We start from the raw sequence: 16,872 nt of genomic DNA on the forward strand, positions 1-16,872 counted from the left end.
AACTCTTTCCCTCCAAAAGTGCTTATAAAACCAATAGCCTAAAGAGAGAATTTTTTGTATTCATGGAATGCCCTGATGAGACTCAATAAGTCGAAACGCGTTGGCAAATGCCATGATCTCATGTTTTAGTAGAATCTCTCTTTTTTCATTTGTGGGATCCCTTCTCTCCCTTTAAGCTTATGTGAAGTACTCACACGCTTGGCTTTTATAATTAATCAAGTTTTTGTATGATATTATAAGCGTTGCTACTTTCACACCCTTGATCCTTTCCTATTAATCTGGATTAACAGCTTTCTATAGCCAAGCTAAAAACCCTTTAGCTAAGTTATGGTGCAGCACTTTCCTTCATCGTCTCCTTCCTTTTTACCTCAAGATCGGCCCTTCATAAATTATTCATATGGTCATCCTCTGTTTATCTTTTGGGTTTCTCTCTCTACTTCAAGCCTTCTTCCCTCTCTCGCTATCTCTCTCTAAACCCTGCGCGTACGCTCTCCCTGTCGTGGTGTAATGGTACACATCGTTGCCTCCTAAACCGGCTTTGGCTCTGGACAATAGTTTCCTTCATGGATTACCTGTTAGTAAAGTGGTGCGCCATCAAGTGAACTCTTCGATGAACGGCCTCAAAACAGAGGCGGTTTTACTGAGAGAGTGATCCGGCACCAACCCTTATGCTACAACTTTCTACGCTTTTGGTCATCCCTCTCCAAACCCCTCGCAAAGGTTCCGCACTGCAGTCACCTGCTCAGTGGCACACCAACCCTTATGCTACAACTTTTTGTGTTGTTGGTCATCCCTCTCCAAACCTCTCTCGCAAAGGTTCTGTGTTGCAAGCACCTACTCAGTGGCACACCAATAAGACTCATATGGAGGTATCCTGTGTGTTCTACAAACCCCACGCTGGTTATGATCCTCTTCCCGTGCCCTACAAACCCCACATTGCATCTCTCTCTTCGAGCTCAAGCTTGCAAGACAAGTAGTTGGCGGTCTTACCTGGTGCCGTCCACCTCCTATTTGAGTCTTGGGAAGTAATTGCCTGAAGCACTCTATCAGGTATTCTCTTGGCTGTGTGATTATGCCCTGCAACCATGCCTCATAGCAGTTTGGCCCTGTCTCCTATTGGTTGTATATCTACCCTCAATAAGATTCCCCCCACCCCCAACCAACTACTTACAAGTTACACCATTGTTGTTAGCCCGCTTGCGTGCTTGCAACTCATGTCCCATTACCATCATCTCACTTTCAGAGAAAGCTATGAAACTCCATTCCAACCCTTTAAAGGCAATACACCTTTTAGGTAGTCAGAAGCATCCTCTATAGCATGGTTTTGATAAGCTCCTGTAACTTTCCTCACATTGGCTCCTCTTGACCATTGCCTGTGGATACGTCTTGCTCTCATTTTTTTCCATGTGTTTGACAGAAAAGACACATGAGAAAAAACAAAAAGAAGTTAGTAAGGTGAGTATTAAGCTGACTTGGCCCTCACTTCCTTCCTCCCTCTCTCCCTTGCCGCAGAGCCAACCAGTGCCTTCTGCGCATCTTGGCCCACTTCTCAACCTGCCTTTGTCCTTCTGCCTTGTGCCACACCCATCAAAGCCACGGATTTTGGGTTCCCATATACCCTTGTACCCGCCACATCTAGTAGGACAAAGGAAGAACAAGTAGTGTTTCCCCTTGCCCTCGCTCCCTTCCTCCCTCTCTTGCTTCCTCTTAAGCTCGTTCCCCACTGCTTTATAAACTCACTTATAGCAGCACCACCTAGCTTCTTGTTGCTGTATTGCTTTTTGCAACCTTTAATGTTGAAAATCTGGAATAGCTGCGGCACCCACTATTGACGGTTCTATGGCTTGTGAGGAGGTCTTTACACCCATTTTTATGTGGGTCTGTCTCCAAGAGAAAGGGTTATTTCTTCAACAAGATCGCGATACTCATTTTCAAAGGGCTTGCAATGTGTAGGCCACCCCTTTCCATGGCCTTCCATTACACAAGAGCATGCCATTTTTGTTTCACAAGGATCAATGGAAATGTTTCATCAACATTGGCCTGTGATACCCATGATTCCAGCTTGACACAAGCTATTTTTCTCTCCCAATCCAGTTCCCCTTTACTTTGGTAAGCAACTCTACCTAAACACTCTAATTTTGCTAAGCCAAGATCGACGGGGATGCTTCATCTGAGTTTGCTCAACTGAAGATGCTTCAGTATACTCATGCATCTGCCTTAACCCATGTTATAATACCTTTTCCCCCCCTCTCCAAAGCCCCATTCCCATTACTCTGTAGAGTGCCTTTTCCAAATCTCCCTCTATACCTTTACTTATGGTAGTTAATGAACCTTTTCTATGCTTATCTCCCTTGATTAATGCTTTTTAGTTGTTACTTGAGCCAAGAATAGGAAGTTAAACACTGAAACACGCCCTTACTGCAAGCTCCCCCCCCCCCCCCCCCCCCCGCCTTGCCCTTTCGCTTCACTTTTCATTTTTTATCTAATCAGCAAGTTCTACTCATTATCTCCTACATTGCTTGTAGATGCAATGAGTATGTTCTGGAAAGAGTTTAAAAGAATATGTCCTTAGTGCTAAGAATTGAGTTGGAGTGTCTTAAGGTGTTTGAAACATCCAATAATTGCATCCACAAGTGATGATCCATGCCAGTTATAGGTCCCTTGCCCTTGCATGAACATCAAGTCCAACCAGTTCTCTTGGTATTGAGACCTGAAGAGTAGCTAGCTCAAACTTTATTCCTTTGCCCTTGCATTAATTAAACATCCACTTGTTGCATAGATCTGCTTACTTCACACTGCCCAAGCCGAGCAGTCACCATTTCCATCAAACCCATGAGCAGAGAAAACCTCACTTGCCCACCTTCAAGCACCCCTTATTATCTCCATGCAACCATGTCTCTCTACTTGACTATCCACTACCATAACAAAATTTTCAACATACAAGGTCCTTTTTAGTTTTGCTAACCTCGAGGAAACTTCACTATCTTTTGCTAGAAGACCGTAGTAATTAACCTACCCTCACGGCCTTGGACCCCACCTTACAATTGTACAAGTTGTTTATTAATCTCCACATGCATTCGGTGCAGATGTAGCCCTTCTCAGGAATTTATCACTTTACCCTCATCTAAAACGCACCAATCTTATAGCTATATGTGGATTGTATCCTCCTTCTACATGTGTTTTATCCCTTCATCTTGTACATCCGCACCATGCTAAAATTGATAGCTTTATGTGCCTTGACCCCACGTTCCTTGTATGTTATAACCTACAACTTTAATCATCCTTGACCTTACCTTGAAAGTTAATTCCATTTTTCCACCTTGTACATTCCCCGGTCTTTGCCTCACCTAGTTGGTGACCTAAAATCAAGTTGAACCCGACCTCATAAAACTCTAAAGCTAAACCATACTAAACCTTGCCCCTTTTTGGTTGTCTTAAAACCTGGCATACCTTAACTTAAAAATGGCTCTACCCGCTTTTTATTGGATACAATGTTATTATCATAACCAACCTCTGTTTACTTAACTAAGTACTCACTGGACACCGTTAATAACCTACTGACACAGACTTGCACCCCACCTTACAATTGTACTAAATTGTAATTTGTAAGTTTTCGCATACATCCGATGGAGATACAACCCTTCCAAGTCCACATACATCCGATGGAGATGCAAGCCTTCCAAGTTCACTTATCAGTTTAGCCTATGGTAAATTGCACCAATTTTATAGTTTGTCATTGCTTTTTGCCTTGCCAAGTTGGTGACTGGTACTAAGATAGCCTTGCCCTCATAAAAACTTTAATCCTAAGAAAATTTAGCCTTGCCCCCATAACCCCAAGCTTCTTTTAAGCTAAATGTTTGCCTCCACCAGACTCTTGGCCCAAACCTCAACCTAACCTTCCACCACACTCTGGCCCCAAACCTTAACCTAAGCTAGCCATGTACATCAAATTCATTGTTGCACAGCTCAAGACTTCAATCTTGTATAATGAAGGAGAGGTTGCGACAAAATCTCTTGGAGAAATCTAACGTTTTTTGACCCTTATCAAGGATTCTAGTGCTTCATGAAACCCCCTAGCCATTGATACCACTTTTATGCAATCTCTCTAAAGATCACCAAAAATTAACACCTTAAAAAATTCCACTCCCAAGGAATTACATTGACTTTCAACTAAGCCAATCTATTTCTTGGTATCCATCCATCACCATGAAGTTGTACACAAGCCCATTTAATGCTCAACTAGAGAAAGCCAATCTTTTTCTTGGTATACACCCATCACCATTTTAAACTCTTAAAGTTGTACACAAGCCCAATGAATGCCCAACAAAGCCAATATATTTCTTGGTCTACATCCATCACCACTGAAACTCTTAAAGTTGTACTCAAGCCCAATGAATGCCCACCTACCCACATTTCCCTCCAAAAGTCTTAAATTCTTTCCCTCCAAAAGTGCTTATAAAACCAATAGCCTAAAGAGAGAATTTTTTGTATTCATGGAATGCCCTGATGAGACTCAATAAGTGGAAACGTGTTGGCCAATGCCATGATGTCATGTTTTAGTAAAATCTCTCTTTTTTCATTTGTGGGATCCCGTCTCTCCCTTTAAGCTTATGTGAAGTACTCGCACGCTTGACTTTTATAATTAATGGATCAATGATCCCAAGCCCTCCCTGAGAACAAGGAAGTGTGATGACCAACCAAGCCACCTTGGCTCGGGCAATCGGAGTGTCGCGACCTGACCAAAGGAAGCTCTTGATCAGCCTCTCTACCTGGCTGATACAAGAACTCGAGAAGATCCAGCAAGAAGTGATGTACCACATAGTCGCCAACAACACCTGGTTGGAAACTACTACTTTACCAGCAAACGAGAGTCGTGCTGAGCTCCAATGTAACAACTTTCTCCTGATGGAGAGGAGAAAAGGAGCAATCTGCTTCTCGGGGAACAAATCCAAACCAGCCTGGCAACCCAAGTACCGAACTACAGTCCCTAGAGGAATCCACCTGAAACCCTCTCCTGGCATCCAATCTGGCACAGGAGCACTGCCAACCGAGAAAGCCACTGTCTTTCTCTAGTTGATCAGTGCGCCCGATGCACAGCAGAAGGTCTCCAAAGCTTGCTCACATCTGTGTAAATTGGCCTCTTGGCCCTCTAAGTACAAGGCTGAGTCGTCAGCAAACTCAGCGTCCAGAAGCTCATCTCCCCGTATAGGGAGCGCTAAGCCCCTCAGACCAACCTGCTGTGACACCAAAAATATGCTCATCGCCTCCGCATAAAACAGAAAGAGAAAGGGGGAAAGAGGACAACCCTATATGACCGATCGTGTGAGCATGAAGCGCTCACCTTTGCCTCCTGCCAAAAGCACCTGACTATGTGCTTGCCTGTACAAAGCTGACACCCCTCTGATCCAAGCATCTGAGGAGCCCATCCTGTGTAGCGTGCCCTCTAGAAAGTCCCAGTCAACTCTGTCGTATGCCTCTTTGTAAAGAATGAGGATGCAAGAGAGCTACACAAGACAAGCAGAAAGCACACAGAGATGGAAAGCTTCTTCTTCTTCTTCACAGAAAAGAGAGTACAAAATGACTAAGTGCTAAAGCTGAAAAGTAGCACATATGTACATGTGGTCACTAAGTGTGAACTCGCTAGAAGCGTACTAGGCTGGCACTATAAGTGTAGTCCAGTTGTAGAATCACTGACAGAGATCCTCCGTGTCGGTCACCTAACGCGCCAGTGAGTAAATGCCGTAAGCGGCCAAGACCCGTAGTGGATGCCAGCTCAAGGTGTAGAGCTCGACATCTCAACACTCCCCCTCGAGCTCTGCATGTTGCAGAGTCCAAGCATAGTCCGGAAACGTCCAAGCTTCTCAGCTCCAAGGGCCTTGGTAAAGATATCCGCTATCTGCTCCTCTGTGCTGACGTAGACCAAGTCGATGTCGCCCGCCAACACTCGCTCTCGAACGTAGTGGTAATGGACCTCTATGTGTTTGGTCTGGGCATGGAACACTGGGTTCCTAGCCAATTGCATGCTGCTGAGGTTGTCACAATGGATGAAAATCTGTTGGTCCACCTGCACTCCCAAGTCCTCAAGTAATGTGCGTAGCCAAGCTACCACACACGCCGCAACTGCTGCACCTCTGTACTCGGCCTCTGTGCTCGATAAAGCAACCGTAGGCTGCTTTTTGCTGCTCCAAGTAACAGAAGCACTCCCAAAAGAGAACATGAAGCCACTCGTAGATCTCCTATCAACAATGCTATCTGCCCAATCTGCATCTGTATACCCATACAATGCTAATGGTGCATCTGCTGCATAGAACAATGCGTAGTCAAGAGTACCTTGCACATACCTAAGTGTGCGTCGTACTCCATCCAAATGTGGCTTCCTCGGAAGCTGCATGAACTGTCTCTCCAAGCCTACTGTGTAGCTCAAGTCTGGCCTTGTGATAGTCAAGTAGATTAGACTACCCACAATCTTCCTCTACATGTTGACATCCTCAACAACATCACCCTTCTCTGCACTCAGCTTTGCATTCACATCCAAGGGAATAGAAATTGGCTTACAATCAGCCATACCATACTTTGACAACATGTCCAAAGCATACTGTCTCTGTGATAGCCATACACCCTCTGGAGTCCTGATCACCTCAATGCCAAGAAAGTAGCGCAACTCGCCTAAATCTTTCATTTCAAACTCCTGTTTGAGAAGACCCTTCACATGGTCAATCTCCATAGCATTGTCATCAACAATAATAAGGTTATCTACATATATGGTAATGACCACAATCCCCACATCACTCTCACGTACATAGAGTGAATGATCAGCATGAGCTCTCCTAAAACCAATACTGACAAGATACTTGGCAATCCTGTCATACCATGCTCTAGAGTCCTGCTTCAAACCATACAAAGCTTTGAGAAGTCTGCATACATAATCTGGGTAACCTGGATCGACATAACCAGGTGGCTGATCCATATACACTTCCTCTTGCAACTCACCATTCAAGAAGGCATTCTTTACATCCATTTGATGCATAATCCATCCTCTAGATGCAGCCACTGCTATGACAGCTCTCACAGTCGTCATCTTTGCCACTGGAGCAAAGATCTCCTCATAGTCTATGCCATACGTCTGTGCATAACCCTTTGCGACCAGCCTTGCCTTGTGACGCTCAATGTTACCATCAGCCTTATGCTTGGTTTTATACACCCATTTGCAGCCAATAGCTTTCTTGCCACTTGGAAATGGCACCAACTCCCATGTGTCATTTGCTTCCAATGCAGCCATCTCTTCATTCATTGCATCATCCCAATGCACATTTCCAACTACATCATCAAAACATGTGGGCTCCACATCCTTTATCACCTTAGCCATGTAGGCTTGGTGATAAGCTAGATACCCATCATAAGTCAATTTCTGAACTGGATTTCTGACTCTATTAGATCTGCGCGGTCCTGGGTCACTCCTTTGCCCTCTAGCATCTTCTTGTACTTTCCTTACACCAGGTGTCCTGACAGCCGGAACTCCAAATTCCTCATCAAGACTTTGTTCAGAACCATGTGAATCCATGTCTACATGTGAAAAACCTGATGATGCATCAGCCATAAAGGGAGGTTCATCAACCTTTTCCTTTCCTTTTCGTGATACATTCCCTGTACCTGTTGGCGGAGTAACCTGCGTACGTAGTCTACCATTCCATGGTTTCTCAACAGAGCCACGAGAAGAGGACTCTTGTGGTCCACTCAAAACCTGTGACTGTGGCCTCACATTTTGTACAACCACATCATCTTTTACATCAGCCCCAATAGTGCCATGTGCATTACTGTACCGGCTGCTCATCTCATCAAAGACTACATCTCTGCTCACTCGTAATTCTCGTGTAGTAGGATTGTAGCACCTGTACCCCTTTTGTTCAAGGGAATATCCCACAAGAATACATTTCTCTGCTTTAGGATCCAATTTCCTACGCAACTCATCTGGTACATGCACGTAAGCTATGCAGCCAAACACTTTCAAGTGTGCCAAATCAGGCTTTGTACCTGTAAACTTTTCCTCAGGTGTTACATCATGCACCACAGCTGTAGGTGTCCTGTTCATAATGTACACAGCTGTATTTACAGCTTCAGCCCAGAAATGATGAGGCATGTTCTTCTCATTCATCAATGCACGTGCAACCTCTGCAATGTGCCTGTTTTTCCTTTCTGCGACCCCATTCTGCTGTGGAGTATATCTGCATGTAAACTGCCTGTGTATACCATGCATTCGCAGAAAATCTGAAAAATCATTGGAGAAGTACTCTCCCCCTCCATCTGACCTCAATGTCTTGATTTGCATATCTGTCTCCTTCTCAATCATGACTTTGAAGTCTTGAAAGTGACCAAACACTTCACTTTTGTTACGCATGAAGTAGACCCATACTTTCTTTGTATGGTCATCAATGAAAGAGACATAATACCTGCAACCATGTATACTTGCAGTATCGGTTGGACCCCAAACATCTGTGTGCACCACCTCAAGTGGCTTTTTACATACATTGCGCTCATGTGGAAATGAGCCCTTTGACTGTTTTCCAAACTGGCATGCTGCACACACTTTATGCATACCATCCACCTTGAATTTGGGCAAACCGTTTACAATCTGTTTTGATTGCATGCTGCGAAATCTCTGCTCATTGACATGGCCAATGCGTTTGTGCCAAATGTCAACATCAGCCACAACACCTGTGCCCTGTGCAAATAATGCAGCTTTTACCTCAGACATGTCTACATTCAGCGTAAACATTCTGCCCACACATTTGCCCTCTGTGATCAGCTTACAGCCATTCTGGAAATCTTCTACATAACAGCCATTTGGATTGAAGCGAACCTGCAAACCCTGCTCAACCATTTGTCCAACAGAGACAAGATTCTTTATAATGTTTGGGACATGAAGTACATCTGCTAAGTACTTTGATTTCCCACTCTTCGTATTTAGAGGTATGTCCCCTACATGAGCAATGGGGTGAGCTGTGTCATCTCCTGTCTGCACATAGCCTGACACATCTGGTTTGCGCATATCTCTAAACCACTCTCCATGAGACGTCATGTGATTAGAGGCACCTGAATCCACATACCAAACATCATCTTGGGTGGAATTCTCTGCAGTCATTGTATTCATTACATGCTGCATAACAAACATGCGCTCGTTTTTGCTGTCATCTGCAACTCTGCTAGTAGATGCATAGTTGCCCTGTTCTCTCTTTCTACTTGCTTTTCCCTTTGGACAGTCACGTGACATGTGACCTCTTTCACCACAAGTCCAACATTCTCTACTATCTGGAGTATGTTGCTGCCTGCTTGATCCTGTACCACAACCTCTTTGACTCCCCCTGCCTTGAGACTGGTTTCCCCTGCCACTTGTATTGTTTTGATTTGATTGACCTTCTAGAAATTGGCCCCTGCAACCCCTTGGGCCTCGACCACGACCTCTACCTCTACCTCTGTTGGAGTTAGAATAGAAGGCCTGTTCAGAATTATTTCTGCCATGAGAAGAAGATGTGTCAAGGTTCTTCTCCTCAAGAATAAGCATAGAAATAAAATCTTGGAACACGGGGATGTCGTCTCTTGTATTCATGGAAGACCTAAAATGTACATACTCATCTCCTAGACCATCCAAGCATGCACGGACAATGTCATCATCTTCCACTGAGACTTTAATAGATCCAAGAGCCTCAATGATACTCTTGATCTTCAAAGCATAATCATTGATGGAGAGGTTGTTCCTCTTAACCTGATTTAGCTCCGACTTTAGTTGAAGCTTCCTGGCCTTGGTGTTCACCTCGAACACTCTACCTAAGTTTTTCCATGCAATGGCGGGGGTTTCAGCATCCTGTAGATAGCCCATCATGCCATCTGTGATGCTCATAGAAAGCCAATACATCACTTTGCTCTGGCCTTGTTGCCAGTCCCTCAAAGCTTTCCTTTGTTCTACTGTAGCATTTGCCTCGGGAATCTCTGGTTCCTTTTCATTGTCTCCTTCTACATAGTCCCAATAACCTTTTCCTTTTAGGAAATTTGTTATTCTGAACTTCCATGCAGGGTAGTTATTTTTTTCAAGCTTCTCAGTAACAATCTGACTGAAATCGTCAGACATCTTGAAGCACCAAGACAAAATAGCTGCAATCTGCAAAAACCTGCAAATTTACTGAACCTGCTATCGTGGTTCCTGTAACGCTTTCTACACTCAACGAGTGTCCACAATCAAGCGTTTCACAACCACTGTACTTGTACAGTAAATCTCTGTATACTGCACTTTGGAGACCTGTTCAGAAACTCGGCATCTGGTCGTGGATTGCGAACGAAGGGATTGTGATGCTCTTGCTCTCTTAGCCTCTCTTGCCCGCACCAGGCTCTGATATCATGTAAAGAATGAGGATGCAAGAGAGATACACAAAACAAGCACAAAGCACACAGAGATGGAAAGCTTCTTCTTCTTCTTCACAGAAAAGAGAGTACAAAATGACTAAGTGCTAAAGCTGAAAAGTAGCACATATGTACATGCGGTCACTAAGTGTGAACTCGCTAGAAGCGTACTAGGCTAGCACTATAAGTGTAGTCCAGCTATAGAATCACTGACAGAGATCCTCCGTGTCGGTCACCTAACGCGCCAGTGAGTAAATGCCGTAAGCGGCCAAGACCCGTAGTGGATGCCAGCTCAAGGTGTAGAGCTCGACATCTCAACACTTTTCATAATCGAGAAGAAGAATCACAAGGTCCTCCCCATGGATTCATGCCAGGGCAGAAGCCTCCCAGAAAGTGAAGATGTTGTCAAGGATACTACGTTCCTTGACAAAACCTGTCAGAGTCCCATGTATAAGGCTCTCCAAATGTGGCTGAATCCTTAAACTCATAGCCTTGGCAAGAAGTTTGTAGGCTGAGTTGAGGATGGTGATGGGGTGCCACTTTCGAATCTCATCCAAGGAGCCACCCTTATTTGGAATGAGGTAAATCAGGCCCTCACTCATGCTATCCGGCATCACTCATGTGTACAGAATGTACTGAAAGGCACTACAAAGATCTGGGCGAAGCAGGTCCCAGTACTCCAAGAAGAAGCTGGGAGTCAGTCCATCCTCACCTGGACAGCTACCACGGGGGAGGGCCCTAAGAGACGTGTGCAGCTCCTCAAGCCGAAGAGGTATCTCTAGCCTCTGGCGCATCTCCTCAATCACAAGACAAGGCATCTGTGCCCAAACCTGCTCCCTGCATGCATCCTATCTCTCTGACTGGGGCTCAGCCGAACGTAACTCAGGGTAAAAGTCAGTAGCAACTGCACGCATATCCTCGGGCTCACAAACAACTGACCCATCGGGTCTCCTCAATTGATTGACCTTGGCATGTGAGTGCCGAGGTCCCACTGTCTCAAAGAAAGCACCTGTCACTCTGTCACCCACCTAGTCCACTGAGATGCGTGTGAGAGAAAGGCAAACTCATGGCGCCTCTCCTCTATGCAAGCAAGCTTCTGTCGAGCCTGCTGTCAGTGCTCCTCCAACCATGGACTGTCTGGATGCTGCTCCTGCATCCCTTGTAGTGAAGCAATGCCGCGTCTGAGACGTTGCTCCTCCTCTCTCGCTGCAGCCCGTCAAGCCAGAGACTCCTGGAGAAAAAAGTGGCTAAGGTGAGCTAGGCCTAAGGCCACTCTGTCTGTAGGTAGAGCCTGGCTGTCCATGCCCTCTGTCGAGAGAGCCTCTGCCCTCTCTCTGAGTGCTGAGTCCAACAAGACCCACTCTGGGATGCGAAGCATCGTGCTCCCACTCCTCTGCCTCTCTGCCACTATGAGGATCACTGGTGCATGGTCCGAGAAGGATGTCCCTTCTAGGATTCGCACTGATCCCCCCAAGTCACTAAAGTGGTCGCTACTGTAGAAGCGATCTATCCGCGATAGATTCACTCCTCCCACTCTGCGTTCCAATCTAGAGAGGAAAAGACTCTCTGGAGGCCTCACAAAGCCAGAATGCTGCCATGTATCTGAGACCCTCAAAGTCATACACAACCTCTCCCAAGGTGCTAACTCGACTCCATGCACGGTAGCATGGCTGCCTCCGATCCTGTCATAAGGGTCCTCCAACATGTTGAAGTCCCCTCCTACACACCAATGGTCAACCTGCGGCAAAGACTCAACAATCTGTGACCAAAACTCTGCACGAGCACTCGCCACATTGGGCGCATAGATGTTCTGGAAGCCCACAAGGCCACCCTGAACCTACATAGTAATCCACTGAGCCCTGCCTGGCACAATAATCCCTTTGCCCACAATGGCTTGTTGCAATGAGTCCGCAATAGTCATACATACCCCACCCTAGATGCCTCCAGGTCCAAAAGCAGTTGACCAAAAGGTATCATAATGTCCACGTAAAATCTGACCACATCGCCGAATGCGGCTCTCAGACAAATGGTGCTCCTGAAGCATAAGGAGATCAATATCTCCTCCCACAAGGCAACGCTGAAGCTCCTGACGCAATCGGCCCCATTGTTACTGAAACTGGGGCCCACCTAGTTCCTGCACGTTCCACGAGACGATTCTCATGGGGAGCGAGAGAGAACAGATGCTGCCGCAGCAGCAAGATGGGCTATCTTCGAGGCTGGCTTGCATGGGGAGTAATCCGCATGCGAGCGTCCTCTATATAGGCGAGACTGCAGTGAGTGCCTGGCCGAAGCCCAAGCAAAGCGAGCCGTGCGTAAAGAAACCTCCTCTGTCCAGGAGTCCTCATGAATGTATACATAGCAAGGCAAACACTGCGTATCAGCAAAAAAGTACACCACAATGTGCCTACATCCTGTTGAGTTTGGGGGTGTCACCGCAAACTTGGCGAGTGGCCACAAAGTCTGTAGCAAATCTGTAACTCCAAGTTCTCCCATGTGGTGAGAGAACTCGAGAACCTGTGTATGCAACCATCCCACCATTGAGTCGAGGGACCACTTTGTCTCTGTCCTACAACCTTCACAGGCGTGAGCAGGCTCTAGAGATCTTCTGTTGTGCATCTGGCGCACTGATCAACTGGAGAAAGATAGTGGCTTTCTCTGTTGGGAGTACTCCTGTGCCCGATTGGATGCCACGTGAGGGTTTCAGTTGGATTTCCCCAGGGATTGCAGTTCGGTACTTGGGCTGTCAGATTGGTCTGGACTTGTCTCCCTACCAGCAAATTGCTCCCCTCTTCTTGTCTATCATGAGGAAGTTGTTACATTGGAGCTCCGCACGACTTTCTTTGGTCTGGACTTGTCTCCCTACCAGCAAATTGCTCCCCTCTTCTTGTCTATCATGAGGAAGTTGTTACATTGGAGCTCCGCACGACTTTCTTTGGCTGGCAGAGTTGTAGTGGCCAACCAGGTGTTGTTGGCGACTAGGTGGTATATCACTTCTTGCTGGATCTTCTTGAGTTCTTGTATCAGAAGGGTAGAGAGGCTGATCAGGAACTTCATGTGGTCATGACGTGACACTCAGATAGTGCGGGCCAAAGTGGCTTGGTAGGTCATCACTCTTCGTGGTTCACAGGGAGGGCTTGGGATCATAGTCCCAGCACAGTAGAGTAGAGCCCTTCTTGGGAAGTTCATAGTCAGAGGACTTCTTCTAGGTGATAAGCCATGGAAGGAGTTCTTGCTACAACGGCTTGATGCTAGGGTGCCTCAGGCAGGAGTCCCCTGGCGACCTTCGACCAGATGGATCTTCATAGAGATGCTAATTGGTTTGAGTAGGAGACGGGAGGACCGCTTCGCTATGAGTTTGGTTCGATCTTGGGAGCATTTGCGGCGAGGCCTAGAGTAGCGACATCCTACTTGCAAGGAGGAGCGCCTACGACAGCCCCTTGTTTGGAACCCCATGGTTAGCCCTCAAAGAGGCCACTTGGTTGGTAGTCGGCCTCATTTTTCCTGGGGTACCATGGCAACAGGTCCAGCACGCTCTTTAGGTGATTGGCTATAGTTTTCAGGCTTGTCAGAGTAGCTGCAAGGTTTTCAGCTACAGGGCATGAGAGGGGTGCAGAGCATGTGCGAGGACATCTCAGAGGTAGTTCTAGCTGATTGGCTCACACCTCACGAGCCAGTAGCGCCCAGATGGATGGGATCGTTCACGCGACTGGAGGTTCTCATCTTAGTTCAGGCCTACTCAGAGACTATTCCCTCCCTGTTTTTCGAGTTACACAGTGAGGGATGCTTACAACGAGTTCCAATAGAGGCCCCGTAGGTGGTAGAGTGCTGTTTTTAGAGGATCTGAGTGGTGGGAATCTGTCGGAGGACTTGTGTCATTGATCCTGACCCAGCAACTCTTGAGATTGGACATTGGAGTCTGTGCGCTAGGGAGTGTTGCCCATTAGCACGAGCACAATGGGGTCCTAGAGAGTGGCTTTGAAGGGACACTTTCTCTTTTGCAGACCACCCAAGTGTCCCTTTCTTTCAGTACACTGTTCGATTGGGATGTCACATACTGCCAACACAGAGAGAGGCTCGCCCTGCTGCAACACCTCATTGGCAGGAGGAGGGTCTCATAGCTGAGTTCTTGGCAGCTTTTTGGGAGAGGTTGTGGGACTCTAGACAGCCGAGGCGAGTCACCTTGTTTCAGTGATTGGTCGCACACAGAGCTATAGCAGTTGGGAGCTGGCTTGTGCATGGTGGTCTCTCAGCCGCATGTGCAGCTTGTGACCATCTTGTGGAGAGTCAACGTCATTGTCTTTGAGACTGTCCCTTAGCACAGCACGTGTGGATTCATGTTTGTTGGCTGATACTTGCTCTTTCCACGGCTCAACAGTACACTTGGGGAGCAGTTGCTTGGTCCACCCTCCCGAGCCCGGCACTTTAGTTTGAGCTATCTACCACCAGCAGGATGATAGTGATGCAGTGGGGGCGACCTACACTCCAGCCTGCCACACAGAGCTTACTCCACAAGAGTGGTGCAGTGAGAGAGAGGAGTGCTGGGAGCTCATCAGTGGCCTGACACTCTGGTTCATCTGGCAGGGCCCGCTGCTTCCGCATCTTTGAGGCTCTCCCTGCACCACCAGTAGAAACTGTTCGCAATCTTTGGCTAGATCTGATCCACACTCTTAGAGGACAGCTCGAGAGACTCCACTGCAGCTCCGACCGCATGCGGGAGCGTAGAGAGGCTTTTCTTCGACTCTGGTGTCCTGGGCCTTTTTACACCATGGGCCACGGTGTACTTAGATGGCACTACCGTCCACCTGTGTGGCTTTTCTCTCCTCCCATCTCTTGATTTAGCCTCTTTGTACATTTGGTGTTTTTTCATTGGGAGAGTCTCTCCATCATGGTTGTTTTATCCCTCTCTCGAAGAGGTGGTTGTAGCCCTATGGGCAGTTTCATTAACTAATAGAAGGATTTTTGTCTCAAAAAAACAAGACTACACTTCTGTGAAGCTTTCACGCTAGGGGAATTTTAAGAAAAGGTTCTGGATGAGTTGGCCAACCTAATGCTTCAGCTCAAAGAAAATTTTGCAGAACTAATGACCATAACAAAGTCTCTGGTCGGCAAGCTTCCTCAGCAACCAGGTGAGTTTATGGTCAAAAAATGGGTAGAGAAGGCTCTTTCAAAGACTTCTTAGCAAAAAATCAGAGAGAATCTCTGACCTGACACCAACCTGGAGGAGTTTGTTGCGGCTACTACTAGGATAGAAGTAGCTAGGAAGTTGTTCACCGACTCCCCTCAGGTAGAGACCCCCTCAATGTTTTTGGAAAGTCAATCTGATTCATTAACTTCTTTACGCAGGAAAATGGAAGCCCTAAAGTTACAGTGAGCTCTTCAAGAGGAGAGGTCCTTCTCTCTTAGATAGGAGAAGCCTCCACATCACGAGGCATTGGAACAGATCAAGGGCAAGCTAGAAGAGCTCAAGTCTTAGCAGGAGACTAAGGCTATGGTTTAATGTAGCTCATGCCGCTCTCCAGGGAACCCTCCACATGAATGCTCCCTTCGGGCTTACTGCCACTTCTGTGAAAAGTCTGGACAGGAGGACAAGGATTGCTACTACCTCAAGGGATTGCGACAAGTACGGCAAAGTCTTGGTCCTACTCTTCAACAAGGGCCACTACCTGCATCCAACATGGTTTCCCCCTATGGCCATCCAAACCACATGCCACCTTTGCTAACAGCCCCTCCTATGCAAGGTATGCAAAGCACTTTTCCCTCCCAAATCTTTTATCATACCCATGCTGCTTCATCACCTCACTTCATCACCTCAAAGCTTCTATGCCTCCACCTCCAACTCCATACACCAGGAGCAAGGATCACCTTGCCCTTCGACTCGCCCATTGAATAGGCCCGGTTTTTGCTACAAATACGGTGAATATGGTCATTACCAAAGCAAATGCCCGGTTCCAGAAGGGTCCCCTCCTTGTCGTCATTGCCCCCAAACGAAGGATCATTACAGTAAGGATTGTCCTAAACTTCGTGCATCCACAGTTTGAATGAGTTTACCTCTCCCAAGCTCAATTTGATAGCCGTTAGTACCCATTTGTGAGCCGCCCCCTTATGCCCATGTATTTACCCCTCAAGATAAGCTGCATTTGGTAGAGGAGCCAGCGGGCATCCTCACTCGGGCCCAAAGAGCCACTCTCGGTCTTAGCATTCCAGCACGTTCAACTCCCCCACAAGTTCTCACAACAAAGGGTACCCTGCCTTTAGATGTTGACAAGCCATCTCCCAGTGCCAAGAAAGAATCCAAATCTTTGCTCTCCGATATTTATGAAGATCTCTTGGAAGCAGTTTTCGATTTGTAGAAGATCAAGGTACCAGAGAAACCGCAGGTAGAAAAAGAAAAGCTTACAGCAAAGACAATCTTGAAGAACACCTTCCAACAAGTGTCCCTCTATGAGATGTTGTGGATAGATGCGAGTTTTAGAAGTGACA

This window comes from Adiantum capillus-veneris, chromosome 28, assembly GCF_014529385.1.
Source record: "Adiantum capillus-veneris isolate H3 chromosome 28, ASM1452938v2, whole genome shotgun sequence".
NCBI classification, from domain to species: Eukaryota; Viridiplantae; Streptophyta; class Polypodiopsida; order Polypodiales; family Pteridaceae; genus Adiantum; species Adiantum capillus-veneris.